This window comes from Phyllobates terribilis, unplaced genomic scaffold (genome assembly GCF_046119375.1).
Source record: "Phyllobates terribilis strain yellow unplaced genomic scaffold, ASM4611937v1 Scaffold_11__3_contigs__length_659146591, whole genome shotgun sequence".
Taxonomy (NCBI): Eukaryota; Metazoa; Chordata; class Amphibia; order Anura; family Dendrobatidae; genus Phyllobates; species Phyllobates terribilis.
In genome coordinates, this window is record NW_027362771.1 from 154,470,133 (window position 1) to 154,485,928 (window position 15,796).

The window sequence follows — 15,796 nt, forward strand, 5'->3', positions numbered from 1 at the left end:
CTATTTTGTAAAATGCACTAGTTCCTCCTGCAGCAAAACAACCCCACAACATGATGCTGCCACCCCTGTGTTTCACAGTTGGGATGGTGTTCTTAGGCTTCCAAGATTCTCCCTTTTTCCTCCAAACGTAACGATAGTCATTGTGCCTAAAAAGTTCAATTTTAGTTTCATCAGACCACAGGACATGTCTCCAAAAATTAAGGTCTTTGTTCCTGTGTGCATCTGCAAACATTAATTTGTCTTTTTTATGTTTCTTTTGGAGTAATGGCTTCTTCCTGGCAGAGTGGCCTTTCAACCCATGTTCATACAGTACTTGTTTCACTGTGGATATTGACACAATTTTACCAGCTTCCGCCATCATCTTCACAAGGTCTTTTGCTTTTTTCCTTAAGTTGACATGCACATGTCGGACCAAAGCACGTCCATCTCTGGGACACAGAACCCGTCTCCTTCCTGAGCGGTATGATGGCTGGACATTCCTATCTTGCTTGTGCTTGCGTATAATTGTTTTTACAGATGAACAAGGCACCTTCAGATATCTTGAAATTGTACCCAAGGATGAGCCAGACTTGTGCAAGTCCACAATTCTCTTCCTTTTATCTTGGCTGATTTATTTAGACTTTCCCATGATGCTACACAAAGAAGCAGTGTGTTTCAGATGTGCATTAAAATACATCCACAGGTGTATCTCTAACTCAGATGTTGCCAAAAAAACTATCAGAAGCTTCCAAACACATGACATCATTATATGGGCAGTCCAGAATTGTTAAAAGGCATAGTAATCTCAGTGTATGTAAACTTTTGACTTTGCAGTAACTAATAAAAATGCCTTAAAACATTTTCACTCTCTCATTATTCTGGCATTTGGCAAATATAAAAAATGATGGTAATCCTAATTGACCTAAAATGGGAAAGCTTTATTCTGATTTCATGTCAGATATTGAGAGAAACATGCATATGTGTCTTTTTATATAATGTATGTAAACTTCTGGTTTCAACTGTACATACAATGGTTAAAATACAAATAGTGTCAACTCAGTAAAAATGTCACGAACACAAGGCAGAGTGTATGGTAATAGAAGACCCAGTATATAATGTATCAAAGCAGAGAACATAAATATATCATAATATAATGGTTATTTAATGATATAATGGTGCGTGGTAATAATACCATCAAAAGATTGTTATATATATATTTTATGTCTAAGTGTTTGTGCATAATCTAAATATAGATCTCCAACAAAATGAACATATAAAAGTGCTTGTGCTTAATCAGGGTCTGCAGTAGGGGCTGCCGGCGGTAGAGATCTCACTATTATCCCTTTGGCCAAGGAGACTTGTGTGGCGCCCACCCGACGCACGTTCTGGCATAAGCCTTTGTCAGGGGGTGACAGCTATCCCTATAGCCAAGTGGAAACAGCAGGGATATGAGCAAAGTTGGAAGTGCAGCATGATGACTCAGCGCGGAGGCCTGACACGGGAGGGGAGCAGACCAGAGAACGCAGTGAGTAGTACTGCGTTGGGAACACGTGCACGTTCCCGCCGTGACATAACAATTAACTAATACTTTACCATAATGGCTACCTCTAGCTTTAATTTTTCTTGAAAAGGGTGAGGAGGAGCATAGAATACAAAAGCCTTAAGATTTGTAGTGAGTTACGATAAAATGTAAAATGAAATGCAGAAATGAGAATAATCATTATTGTACAGTATAAACGTAGAGCGACGATATAAAAAATACATGTGTTCTACGCAGACTTTCAATAAATCTAACTGGCAGGCTAAGTCTCTAAATTTGCAGATGCTGCATAATCCAATATTCTGAGGTGCATGCTGTAGCTATACGGTGTCTAGTATTCATTTACATGTCAAGATATATATCATGGCTGTTTTAGTATCCGTAGCATGCTGTTATGTATGTTAACCTTTTAGTACACTAAGAGGTTAAAAAAACAGAACTATTTGTTTTTTTCTATGTTCAGTAAAAATAATAAGTTTTCGTTGTTTTCAAGTTGAGGTCATTTTGATTGTAGTGGCAACAAATAATTATATTTTTATACATAAAAGGGAACCAGTCATTGGATAATGGTATTAACCTGCAGATAGAAGGTTAATCTGCATGCTAATGCTAATAGCGTTAGAAAGGTGCCTGGTCAACATACTGAAAGTGAGGCACCTGGGAGAAAATTAACTTTGTTCCTCCCTGGATCCGCCGTCATACAGACGTGGAGGCACTGCTACATTCACCGCTAACTGATGCACTGGAGAGTGAGCTGTCAAAGTGCCGGTATGAGCTTACAGCTGCCACTCACAGCATATTGAGCAGTGACTGTAGTCACTCCGGCACAACTGTATGGCTGTAAGCCAGCGGCTGCTGGGAAGAATAAACTTGATTTTCTCCCAGGTGCCGTGCTTTCAGTGTGGCGGCCGGCTACTTTTCTAATGTGATTAGCATGCAAAGTAGCTCAATATCTACAGGTTAATAGCTTTTTCCATCATAACATGTTCCCTTTAACCATCTAGAAGGAAATACAGAAAAAAATGTCTTGGTTTTCCTTTTTCATTTTGTTTTTATTCCCTTAGGAGACTTCAAGTAGCAATATTTTGATCGCTAGTATAATTAAGGAGTGTGGTGGAGTAGGACGTGCCGTATTCATTAAGACGCACCTGCCACTTAATTAATTCGGCACATATTCTTAGTGGCGTGCATCTCCATCCGCCTCATCAGAAATGCTGCTCCAGCCCTTATCCATATGTATGTCACTTGACAAATGGTAAGGTTTTAATATTAGAGTTAGGACTGTCCCATAAGGGTTGCCGTGACGTGGCTTGATGGCTTTCACATTATTTTGATCAAATTTTATGTTAACTAAATACCCTTTATTATTTATCATTATTTCTATGCACTGTGCAATTTATTCATTTACTTTTAGGTATCAGTGTTTTGATTTTGTCTTTGTTTTTTTTTCCAGTCAGAGACTGGAGTAGCATTTCTGGCATAAGTAATGGTATTATTTTATGAACTCGTTGGTCGTGCACCGAACTGCCCATGCTCCGCTCACATTGGTTAAGATGTCTGGGACTGTTGTGAAAACGCCAAAAGTTAAAAAATTGTTGCTCAAAAATTTTGTGAGTTTTCAAAATGTTTCTGGCATAAGCACTTTGATTAATCGGATTATTACCTGTAAGTATTACACTGTCAAGCAATCTAATAGGTCATGCCAAGACATGGCCTGTCCCCTAGGCTTTCAGGTATTTCGGCCTCCACTGGTACTTCAGTCTTGCACCCCTCTACAGCTCTGTCGTATGTGAAAATGTATGAGTGTTTGTCAGCTAGGGTTCGCTCACACTAGCATATAAAAAAACGGTCGTATTCTCATTCAGAAAAGTTGGACAAGTGGAATCCGTATGGTTTACCTTTTGTCATGCGAGTGTGTGATTATTTTCCTGGCTCACATCCGTATGTGATCCTTATGCAAAATGTTTTTAACATCTTTTACATACTGTAATACTCTATGTAAATTAAAGTTAGCTGTCAAAAATAATAAAGCAATCTTATATAAAGATATAAATTGATAGATGTTAGAAAGAGATTAGAAAAAAAAAACATGCAGGTCCGACCTTGTCCAGGGAATTCAACATAGTCCAGGGAATCCGACGTAATCCAGGGAATCCGACGTAATCCACAAATGGAAACCTGAAAAACATAAAGAGAGAGAAAAAACAAGACATTCACCCTGCGCTCTGCGAGACCTGGCCACTGTGAAGAGCAGTTAAGTCACTGACGTCACTGCTCATCATAGTCACCAGGTCACGCTTTTTTTTAGGTTTCCATTTGTGGAATACGTCGGATTCCCTGGACTAGGTCGAATCTACATGGGTCTTTCTTTTTTTTTTAAATAAACTTGTGATCCAGGGAAAGTGTCGGAGAATGTTTTTTTGAATAAAGTATCTTTGTGTGCGTTTTTTTTCATTTTAGTACTGGTTTAGTAATGGGGGTGTCCGATTGACACCTCTCCATTACTAATACCAGGGTTTGACGTCAGCTGTGTTTTTGGACAATTCACAGCTGACATCAACCCCAACTACCATTATCCTAATTGCCAAGACACCAAGGCAATCGGGAAGAGCAAAGGCCAAGTGCTAGACTTGGAGCATCTAATGTGATGCGCCACTTCTGGGGCGGCTGAGGGCTGGTATTTTTAGGCTGGAAAGGGCTCAATAATCAGGGACCTTCCTAGCCTGATATTATCAGCCTGCAGCTTTCTGGTTTACCTTTGCTGGTTTCATAAAATAGGGGGGACGCCACGTAATTTTTTTTTCATTTATTTATTTAATTATTATGTTAAACAAGCCTAAAAAGCTGGACAATAAACTCCACGCGAAGGGCACTAAAGGGTGCCATTTTAAAATATATAGGGATGTTGTAAAATGACATCTGCAGGATAGCTATCTATTTATTATCTAGTTATATCTACTATCTTTCTATTATCTATCTATATCTTTAAAAAAGATTTTTTTTTGTTTTATTTTCTTGGTTGCCAGGAGGGTTCTGGCTGTGAACTTCCTGTGCTTGGCTGATGCAATTTCCTGGTTCCTTTAAGATGTGTATGTAAAAATTGGACTCCTTACAGATGGTCTGTGTGCCGTCCATTTTTTTTTTTTTTTTGCACCCATAGACTTGCATTGGCAATTCTTTTCCGATATACACGCCCACTCGCTGCATACTGCGATCTTTTTCTCCCTCCGAATACAAGTGAGAAATAAAATAGTAGGTCTGCACTGCCTCATTAAATAACATTGGTTCGAGTACAATCTGATTTTTTATCGGATTGCACTTATCCCATTTATTCGCAAATGTGAGCGAACCCTTAGTTCATTATCCTTCTCTGTATCACATTCACAGGCAGAAGTTTGGAAAGCAAAGCTTATACTATCATTTATATTTTCAGTATTCACACGGACGCCAATACCCAGTTGAAACAAAGTCTGCTGACCTCTTTTCTCACAACATAATAGTTGTTTTTTTTTAATTTCTCATTTGAAATCCTGACCTGTGCCTGTACATGCTGGCTGTTGGTAAAGGTTATTTTTAAAAATGTATCAATGACAACTGTTTTGACTGGTCTCAACAACCCATGGGAACATTCGAGTACACACGATTAAGGTCACGACTAGCCTTTATTGCTTAAAGAGGTGTACTGTAGTAAGAAGCGGCATTATGTCACAACCACAACCCTGTTATTTGCTCGCAACTGTTTTGTGGAAATAATTATACATGTATTTATCTATATACATATATAATTTATTGATTTTACTCACATATATAATGCCATTAATGCCACAGCTCTTTACAGGCATCATCATCACTGTCCCCAATGGGGCTCAAAATCTAAGTTCTCTATCAGTATGTCTTTGGAGTGTGGGAGGAAACCCATGCAAACAAGGGGAGAACATACAAACTCCTTGCAGATGCTGTCCTTGGTGGAATTTGAACCTAGAACCCCAGCAGTGCAAGACTAACCACTGAGCCACCGTGCTGCCTGTACATACATATATACAAGTGCTTCTCACAAAATTAGAATATTATCTATAAGTTAATTTATTTCAGTTCTTTAATATAAAAAGTGAAACTCATATACTATATAGAGTCATTACAAACAGAGTGATATATTTCAAGTGTTTATTTCTGTTAATGTTGATGATTATAGCTTGCAGCCAATGAAAACACAACAGTCATTATCTCAGTAAATTAGAATAATTAACAAAAAACACCTGCAAATGCTTCTTACGCATTTAAAAAGGTCCCTCAGTCTGTTTCAGTAGGCTACACAATCATGGGGAAGACTGCTGACTTGACAGATGTCCAGAAGGCAGTCATTGACACACTCCACATGGAGGGTAAGCCACAAAAGCTCTTTGCTAAAGGCTGTTCACAGTGCTGTATCCAAGCATATTAATAGAACGTTGAATGGAACGATAAAGTGTGGTAGGAAAAGGTGCACAAGCAACCGGGATAACTTCAGCCTTGAAAGGATTGTTAAGAAAAGGCAATTCAAAAATTTGGGGGAGATTCACAAGGAGTGGTGTCACGCAAGTGCAACACAGAGGGAAGAGGGAAAGGGAACCCAGACTCTAGGAAAAGGAGGGAGTGGAGACCTCCTAGGCTGGTCTAGTGTGACTCTGTCTCCCCTAATGACCCTATATTGGCTCTTCACCAATCGCCGCACGCATGCCTCACCCTGTCTTTCCCTGGCGTATGGCTAATGCTAGGGAAGGGAGGAGATGAGCACTAGTCGATCCCCACTGAACACTAAAGACAATAAGGAAGGACAACCAAGGGGAAATTGCTTAGCTTTAGATGACTCCAGACAAATGCACACACGTCCTCAAGCTCCAGAGAGGAAGAAGTATTGCTCTTGCTAAAGCCTTCACAAGGAGTAATGAATATCGCCGGCACCTCCCTCTGGAACACAGCAGGTATTTATACACCCAGGCCAGAGTGTTAATTAGCTAGAGGAAGGTAGCCGCTGGGTACTACAGACAGGCTCTAAGAAGATGTCTGTAATGCCAAACATAGAGACCTCCTGCAACCCATTGCAAGGCAACTATCTGTCACTTCTGAGACATCCGTGACAGTAACCACCCCGTCTATGAGTGGCATCCGGACACTCAGGACTAGGTTTCTCAGGATAAGAGGTGTGGAATGAATGAACCAACCTGGGAGCGTTCACCTCTGATACTGAAACCCACATACTCTCTTCTGGACCATAGCCTTTCCAGTGCACCAAGTATTGTAGAGAACGATGTTGGAGACGAGAATCTACAATCCTCAAAATCTGGAACTCCAGATTACCATCAACCATTACTGGGGGCGGTGGTAGAGGTGAGGGCTTAAGAGGTTCCACATACTTCTTGAGTAAAGACCTATCGAACACATTGTGAACCTTAAGAGCATGAGGAAGTTCAAGATGAAACGCTGCTGGGTTAATGATGGCGGTTATTTTATAGGGACCAATAAACCTAGGTCCCAGCCTCCAAGAAGGAACTTTGAATCTTATATTCCTGGTAGACAACCACACAAAGTCATTCACATTCAGGTCCAGACCTGGCAAGCGTTTTCTGTCAGCCATACGTTTATACCTGTCTCCCATGATCTTTACTTAGAACACTCTGCCATACCGAGGAGAGGGACAAAGCAAACCATTCTTCCTCAAGAACTCCTGAAGCTCCTCCCCCACTACCCCCACTAAAGGTACCAAACTGTGGGAGATAACCGTATGCACCGAAGAACAGTGACCTGCCAGTGGATTCTTAACGATGATTATTAATGGCAAATTCTGCCAGCGGTAAGTAGGATGCCCAATCCTCCTGATTTTCGGAGATGAAACATCTGAGGTAGGCCTCCAAATTCTGATTGACACGCTCGGTCTGTCCATTCTACTGAGGGTGGAAGGCAGAGGAAAAGGACAACTGCACCCCAAGTCGAGAACAGAATTCCTTTAATAACTTGGAAACAAACTGGGTTCCCCGATCTGACACCACATTGGTGGGAACCCCGTGAAGCTTCACAATCTCATTTATGAAGACCTGAGCAAGTGTCTGGGCATTTGGAAATGCAGGCAATGCGACCAAGTGAACGATTTTACTGAACCTATCTACTACCACCAAAACCACCGTTTTGCCTGCAGAAACCGGTAGGTCAGTATTAAAATTCATGGATAAGTGTGTCCATGGCCTACTAGGGATACGTAGCGGAAGAAGAGTACCAGACAGACGGGTATGTGAAACCTTAGAACGCGCGCAAATACTATAAGCAGCTACGTGTTCAATCACATGCCGATGCAACTCCGGCCACCAAAAATGATGAGAGAGGAGACCCGCAGTTGTCTTACCACCTGGATGCCCAGCAAGCACAGAGTTATTGACTCACCCCCTGGGCCAGTGCTGTAGTGCGGCGCGCGTGCTCGCGGGGGATACCCGGAGCCGGATCCGATGGGGGTAGTAGTCTTCGTGTGGCGGTGACCCGGTCCGCGCCCAGGGTGGTCAAACTAAGTGGCAGTTATTGGTATGATGGTATTAGTGTCCGACTACGCCACCCGTTGAATGCGGTTATGAAACCGCCGCTGCAGGGCAGACCGCTGAGGCCGGTGGTATAGGTGTGCAGCAATGTTGATATAACCCCCAACGGGAGAGGTATGGCCTCAGGGCAGCGGATGTGGGTGATGTTGGGAGTGATTGTGTGGATGTCCCAGCACTAACGGTGCGACAAGGAAGCATGGAGACGCGAGGGTACAGTTCAGGGCCTTTACTGATGGCACAAGGCAAATTCCCCCGGGAGTACTGGCTAGTAGTTGGGGCCTGGTTAGTCTGCGAGTAAGCCGGAGTTCCCCTGGCCAGGTGGAGTTGTAGGCCTTCCCGTTAGTCTGTACCCTTCCTGGCTACCCTGCTTTCGGCGGTTACAAGTAGCCCACGTCCCTGGGTATACCGTGTGGTGCTCACCCGTATGGCTGGTGACCTGGGGCCTCCTGTTAGCCTCCGCTCCGGGATGGCGGTGCTGGTCCCTTCGTTGTGACTGAGCCTCCGGGCTTTTATGGCCAGAGGACCTGGAATCCCCTGCCGGATGGATTCTGCTGCTGGGTATATCTTAGTCCCCACAGCCTCGGACTCCTGTGTCCGGTTTTAGTACCTTCTCCCAGGGCGAGCTCTGCACAGCTCCAGCCCCTGGTGCTTCTCCTTGGCTCCTACAGAGCTCCTGATGTCTATCTGTCCCTGTTTCTGCGTGTCCAGACCAGACTCCGTCTCTGTCTGGAACTCCTCTCTCTAACCCTGCCTCAGCCCCAGTTTATGTAGGGGAAGTTCTTCCCCTCCCAGGACTGGGCAGGAGGTGTGGCATGCTTAGGATTCCTGCCCAGGAGACCTCCCACCTGCTCACAGATGTAATACTGCTATTACTGTGGAAACCAGACCCCTGGGGTGCCACATTTCCCCCTAGTGAAATTTAGTACTCCCGGACTAAACATATTTTTTTTTTTTTTTTTTAAAACATAACAGGGTATAAACAATAACAATTAAATACATGAGATGGTCACGGCGTGTCCGTAACCGGGAAGCAATAAGGGTGTCCATTTCACCAAAGAACAGGGAGCCGTAACCAGGTAGGGGTCTGTCCTGCTCCGAGTCTTCAACAGTCTTTAGTCCATTCCTGGGTTACGCTCCAAACATATTTACAACAGAGTTCCGGTTACTCACTGTCCATAACCTGTCAGTCCATATAAAGAAATCTGTAACTGAAAAACATAATTAGCAACGGCTACAACAAAACAGGTAAACATAAAATAGTTAAAGCAACTAGCCAACTTAGATTCTCCAACGTACGGGCATCTGGCCTCTGGTAACCCTAGTGGACCTACGGAGCTCACTAACTGGTCCTGCACTACAGGGTGTAGGAGGTGTTATGGGCAGGCTGGGCAGCTTTCTGCGCACTCTTTGGCTCACTAGGGGCACGGCAGGCTCACTACTAGCAGAGGGTTGATCCTCCTGTACTGCTGGCGTGGACTCTTCTGCCTCTTGGGCCGGCTGCTCTTCCAGCTCTACTGGTTCCTCTGTAGGCACTTGCGGGACTGGCTGGAGAAAGGTGAGGACGGGTACCACGACAGCACCGTTTACTTGTGTCCAAGACCGGGGGAAGTCTCCGAGTACAGTCCTGATCATTTCTTCCCTTTCCTCTGCGGGTCGAGGGTTTTCTTGATCTTCTTCTTCAGGGTTTTTGCAGCTGCTCGGGACACTTCTTCAGGTGGTCTCTGGAGACAACGGCTGTGGTTTCTCCTCCATCCTTACTGATCACGCAAATCTTTGGGTTCTCATGGCTTGATGGCAGTACGGTGTACGGGTCCTTCTCCCACTGGTCGTCCAACTTGTGGAGCCGTCTTTTCCTCTTCAAGACCTGCTCTCCAGGTACCAGGGGAACAGCGGGAGCATACTGATTATAAGCCCTCTCTTGCCTTTCTCTAGCTTGAGACAGACTTCGCTCCACGCTCTCCTGCACTTTCCGATACTGCTGCTGCCGTCCTGTATCCCAGTCTGCCTCTGGCGAGGTGTCCTCGGGCGTCAGGCCTCCCATATCCAGGTCGATAGGCAGCTTACCAGGCCTCGCTCTCATTAGGTAAGCCGGGGTACAGTTGGTAGAACCTACAGGGATGTAGTTGTATAGGTCCACCAGATCAGGCAGCTTCTCAGGCCACAGACTGCATTCTTCCAGGGGCAATGTTTTCAGGAGGTCTATCACCACCTGGTTCATCTTCTCGCTGAGTCCATTAGTTTGTGGGTGATAGGGCGTTGTTCTTATCTTCGTGCAGCCATACAGGTTGCAGAACTCCTGGAAGACTTCCGCTTCGAAGGCTGGCCCTTGGTCTGTCAGCACTTGGTCCGGGTACCCGTGTGGATGGCAGAAGTGCTGCTGGAAGGCTCTAGCTGCTGTTTGAGCCGTTAAGTCCTTGACCGGGACCACCACCAGGAACCGGGAGTAATGATCTACGATTGTGAGGGCGTAGACATACCCAGATCTGCTTGGAGCCAGTTTCACATGGTCCAGGGCTACCAGTTCCAGTGGCTGTCGGGTGATAATGGGCTGCAAGGGAGTCTTCTGGCTGGCACGGTCCTTCCTTCTTAGGTGGCACGGTCCGCAGTCTCTGCACCACCTCTCGATGGCTCCTCTCATGCCTACCCAGTAGAACCGTTCACGCAATAAGAACTCCAGCTTCTTCCACCCGAAATGTCCTGCTCCGTTGTGGAACGCCTCCAGAATCATAGCCGCGTCTCGTCTGGGGACCACTACCTGCCAGGTCAACTCATGTGTTCGAGAGTTAACCATTCTCCGGCACAACTTCTCCCTGTAGAGGAACAGCCTACTTTTCTCCTTCCACAGTTGCTTAGTCTCCTCTGGGGCGTCTGGGTCCAGACTGGCATCGGCTTGGGTCAGCATTTCCTTCACCAGACGGACTGCAGGATCACTGTCTTGCGTCTCCGCCCAGTTGTAGTGGGGCAAGGGATTGAACGTCGCGGAGCACCTGTCCTTCACACGGTGGGAATACAGGGTAATCCCATGACGGTGGAACGCAGGGAGCTCAACTTCTTCCAGATCTTCTGGATCTTCCCCTACGTCCGGTAAGTTCGGCATTCTAGACAGGGCATCCGCGTTGGCATTTGAGCGTCCTGCCCGGTATTTGATGGTGAATTCAAAGTTGGACAGGCGAGCCATCCATCTCTGTTCCAGAGCACCGAGCCTTGCAGTGTCCAGGTGTGTCAACGGGTTGTTATCCGTGTACACGATGAATTTGGAGGAGGCAAGGTAATGCTTGAAACGTTCGGTCACTGCCCACACTACTGCCAGGAACTCCAGCTTGAATGAGCTATAATTCTCAGGGTTCCTCTCGGTGGGTCGTAGCTTTCGGCTAGCGTAAGCGATTACTCGTTCTTTTCCTTGCTGGATCTGGGACAGCACGGCTCCTAGCCCGATGTTACTTGCGTCCGTGTGGAGGATAAAGGGCTGGCTGTAGTCTGGATATGCCAGGATTTCATCCCCCGTGAGGGCCATCTTCAGCTGGCAGAAGGACTCCTCTTCCAGCTTTTCCCACCTGAAGGGCGGCTTCTGGTTTTTGGCTTTCCGAGATTGACCTATCAGGAGGTCCTGCATAGGGGCTGCCATTTTGGTGAAACCGGGAATGAATCTTCGGTAGTAGCCTACCAACCTGAGGAACTGCCGCACTTCCTTTATGCTGGAGGGTCTTGGCCAGCCCTTAATCACAGTGATCTTATCAGGGTCGGGAGCCACTCCGTCAGCACTCACCACATGTCCCAGGTACTGCACCTTTGGTTTCAGGAGGTGACACTTGGAGGGTTTCTCCTTTAGGCCGTAATTCGCCAGAGCTTCGAACACTTCTGCCAGGTGTTTCAGGTGGTCCTCGTAGGTCTTGGAATAGACGATGACATCGTCCAGGTATAACAGGACCGTCTCGAAGTTCCGGTGTCCCAGACAGCATTCCATCAACCGTTGGAAGGTTCCTGGTGCGTTGCAGAGCCCGAACGGCATACAGTTAAATTCGCTGAGACCCATCGGGGTGGTGAATGCGGTCTTCTCTCGGTCTGCCTCTGCTACAGGAACCTGCCAGTACCCGCTAGTGAGATCCAAAGTAGAGAAGAAGTTAGCAGATTTTAATGCAGCTAAGGACTCTTCTATCCTTGGTAACGGGTACGCATCTTTGTGTGTGATACGGTTGACCTTCCTGTAGTCTACACACATTCTCATAGTGTTGTCCTTCTTTTTCACTAAGACTAGTGGAGCTGCCCAGGGGCTACAGCTGTCCCTGATTACCCCAGCCTCCTTCATGTCTCTAAGCATCCCCTTGGCGTGTTGGTAGTGTGCAGGGGGTACGGGTCGGTATCTCTCCTTTATGGGAGGATGGTCTCCCGTGGGGATGTGGTGTTCTACCCCCTTTACTCGCCCGAAGTCTAACGGGTGTTTACTAAACACTCTCTCGTACTCTTGAACCACCCGATAGACTCCTTGTTTCTGGTGTGAGGGAGTGGAGTCAGTACCCAGATGTAGTTGCTGACACCAGTCCTCCACTGGTTTCTTAGAGCCGTTACCTTCCTCTGGTTGAGATGGAGGCAAGGGTTCCACGGCCTGTACAGAATTCTGGTTTAAGGTGAACAATTTAGCTAGCGTGGCATACCGGGGCAGGTGTACTTCTCTCTCACCGATATTTATGATGCGAACGGGCACCCTCCCATGGCGTACATCGACCACCCCCCGTGCTGTCAAAATGGTGGGCCTACTGTCTGAGTAGACGGGTTCTACCATTGCTTGGTAGTCTCTACCTCTTAGACCAATAGCTGCCCGGCACCAAATCATCATCTCACTTTTTGGGGGCATGGCAATAGGGAACGGGTCACACATTCTCACGCTACCTATCTCACCACCAGATAGTTCCACCTGTTGCCGCTTCATCAGTGCCCGGATCTCTTTTTGGAGCACACGCTGCTGGCCGGAACTGGCGTTCTTGGCAACCTGCTGTAAAATGAGAATCACCTCTGCAAGACAATTTTCAATTACATTGGTTCCCAGGGTGATTCTAGGGTGACTCTCATGACGGTCTATGTCCAGTATAATCAGTCCTTGTGCCGCCAGTTCGACTTTACCGATTTTAATGGTCACCTCCTTGAATCCCACCTGCGGCACGGGCTGACCATTGCTGGCGATGATACTCAGGTCGTCGTCTGGGTAGCGGGTTATGTCCGAATCATTCCAGTACTGCTTGAAGAGCACGTACGGGATGGTGGTGACCTGTGACCCAGTGTCCAGTAGGGCACTCATAGGAATGCCATCCAGTACCACAGGCAAGATTGGACGTCCCCCTACGTATTTATCACGCCAGTTTGATGGGCCTGAAGGTCTTATGCCTGGGGGTTGGCCCTCTACCCCAGGTTGTGCCCGTTTAAATGACAGTACCTTGCCACATGTCCAGGTTGATTGCAGCGGCGGCAAATAGGTCGTCCGTCCTCGTTGTATCGATCGCTGGGTCTTCCTCTGGCCGGTGGGGTCCTCCTTGGTCGGCGCCACGGGATGTCCTCCGGTCCGGATGCCAGCTCGATCTTCCCTGCAGTAGAAACCTGTAAAGACTGCACAGTTCGGGTCAGCGCGGCAACTCTTTTAGTTAGCTCTTGGACCTGATGGTGCAGGTCTGTAGCCGGGTCACTGTTTAAAGCCTGCGCATCAGCTCCCACAGGCCCTGCAGACAAGGGCGCCGTCTCCTGGTGATAAGTGATAGCAGGGCGCCTGTGGGTCACAGCGCCACCTGGTGCCGGTTCTCGGAGCACCCGGATGGCTCTGTCCTTGAACTGTGCAAAGTCCAGGTCAGGGTCCTGTAAGGCCATTGCCCGCAACTGGGTTCGGTGGGCATTGCACAGTAGACCCTCAATGAATTGTTCAGTCAACAGCTTATCTTCATTTCCCACGCTGTCAGGGTCTGCCTGCTTAATGGCTCTCAGGGCCTCTTGTAGGTTTAGAGCATAGTCTCTTATACTCTCATGTGCCCGTTGTTTGCACCCATAAAATCTTAGTTTTATTTCGGCTGAGGTGCGGGTGTCAAATGTGTCTTTCAGCCGGGTTAGTATGTCTCTGACAGTCCTCTTCCTCCCAGGTGGCCAGGACTTTACCTCCCTTTGGGCTGCCCCGATTAATTGGGCCACCAGGATGCTCACTTTTTGCGCCTCCGTGAGGGGATACACCTGGAAGAGGCTATCCAGCCTTTCTCTGAAGTCATTTAGGGTATGTGACTCCCCTGAGTACTGGGGTAGCCAGGCTGCCCCCGGGATATAGGGAATGGTGAAAGGCATGACCGCAGCAGCGGTGGCCCTGGCGGTGGCTGTGGCGGTGAAGCTCTCCTCCGTATCCGACATCCTCCTCCCCCCTAGTGGACCGTGGCCTACCTTGCGATGATCCTCTTCCGTAGGCCGCGACTCCGCAGTGGATCGTCAGGGTTGAGGACCTTCCGTCGCGCTCCTGTGACGTCGGCGTCTGCTGGGCTCCTTCCAGGACCTTACGCAACGTCCGGACGTGAGGCGGGTCTTCAGTTCTCGCGGGCTTTCGGAGTCCACGCCCCTCTTCTTCCCACGCGGCGCCCTCAGGATGGCGTCCAATGGCGGGAAAACTCCACGGATGACGGGAAGAAGGCAGAAGATGGCGTCGGATGGCGGGAATCGGCTCCAGATGGCAGGAAACGACTCCGGACGGCGGGAAACTTCACCACAGGTAAGTATAAAAGTCTCTTTTTTTCAGGCACGCAGTACCCGGTGGTTGCGGGCACGTAATCCTGCCGACTACGCCAAAGTTGACTCACCCCCTGGGCCAGTGCTGTAGTGCGGCGCGCGTGCGCGCGGGGGATACCCGGAGCCGGATCCGATGGGGGTAGTAGTCTTCGTGTGGCGGTGACCCGGTCCGCGCCCAGGGTGGTCAAACTAAGTGGCAGTTATTGGTATGATGGTATTAGTGTCCTACTACGCCACCCGTTGAATGCGGTTATGAAACCGCCGCTGCAGGGCAGACCGCTGAGGCCGGTGGTATAGGTGTGCAGCAATGTTGATATAACCCCCAACGGGAGAGGTATGGCCTCAGGGCAGCGGATGTGGGTGATGTTGGGAGTGATGGTGTGGATGTCCCAGCACTAACGGTGCGACAAGGAAGCCCGGAGACGCGATGGTACAGTTCAGGGCCTTTACTGATGGTACAAGGCAAATTCCCCCGGGAGTACTGGCTAGTAGTTGGGGCCTGGTTAGTCTGCGAGTAAGCCGGAGTTCCCCTGGCCAGGTGGAGTTGTAGGCCTTCCCGTTAGTCTGTACCCTTCCTGGCTACCCTGCTTTCGGCGGTTACAAGTAGCCCACGTCCTTGGGTATACCGTGTGGTGCTCACCTGTATGGCTGGTGACCTGGGGCCTCCTGTTAGCCTCCGCTCCGGGATGGCGGTGCTGGTCCCTTCGTTGTGACTGAGCCTCCGGGCTTTTATGGCCAGAGGACCTGGAATCCCCTGCCGGATGGATTCTGCTGCTGGGTATATCTTAGTCCCCACAGCCTCGGACTCCTGTGTCCGGTTTTAGTACCTTCTCCCAGGGCGAGCTCTGCACAGCTCCAGCCCCTGGCGCTTCTCCTTGGCTCCTACAGAGCTCCTGATGTCTATCTGTCCCTGTTTCTGCGTGTCCAGACCAGACTCCGTCTCTGTCTGGAACTCCTCTCTCTAACC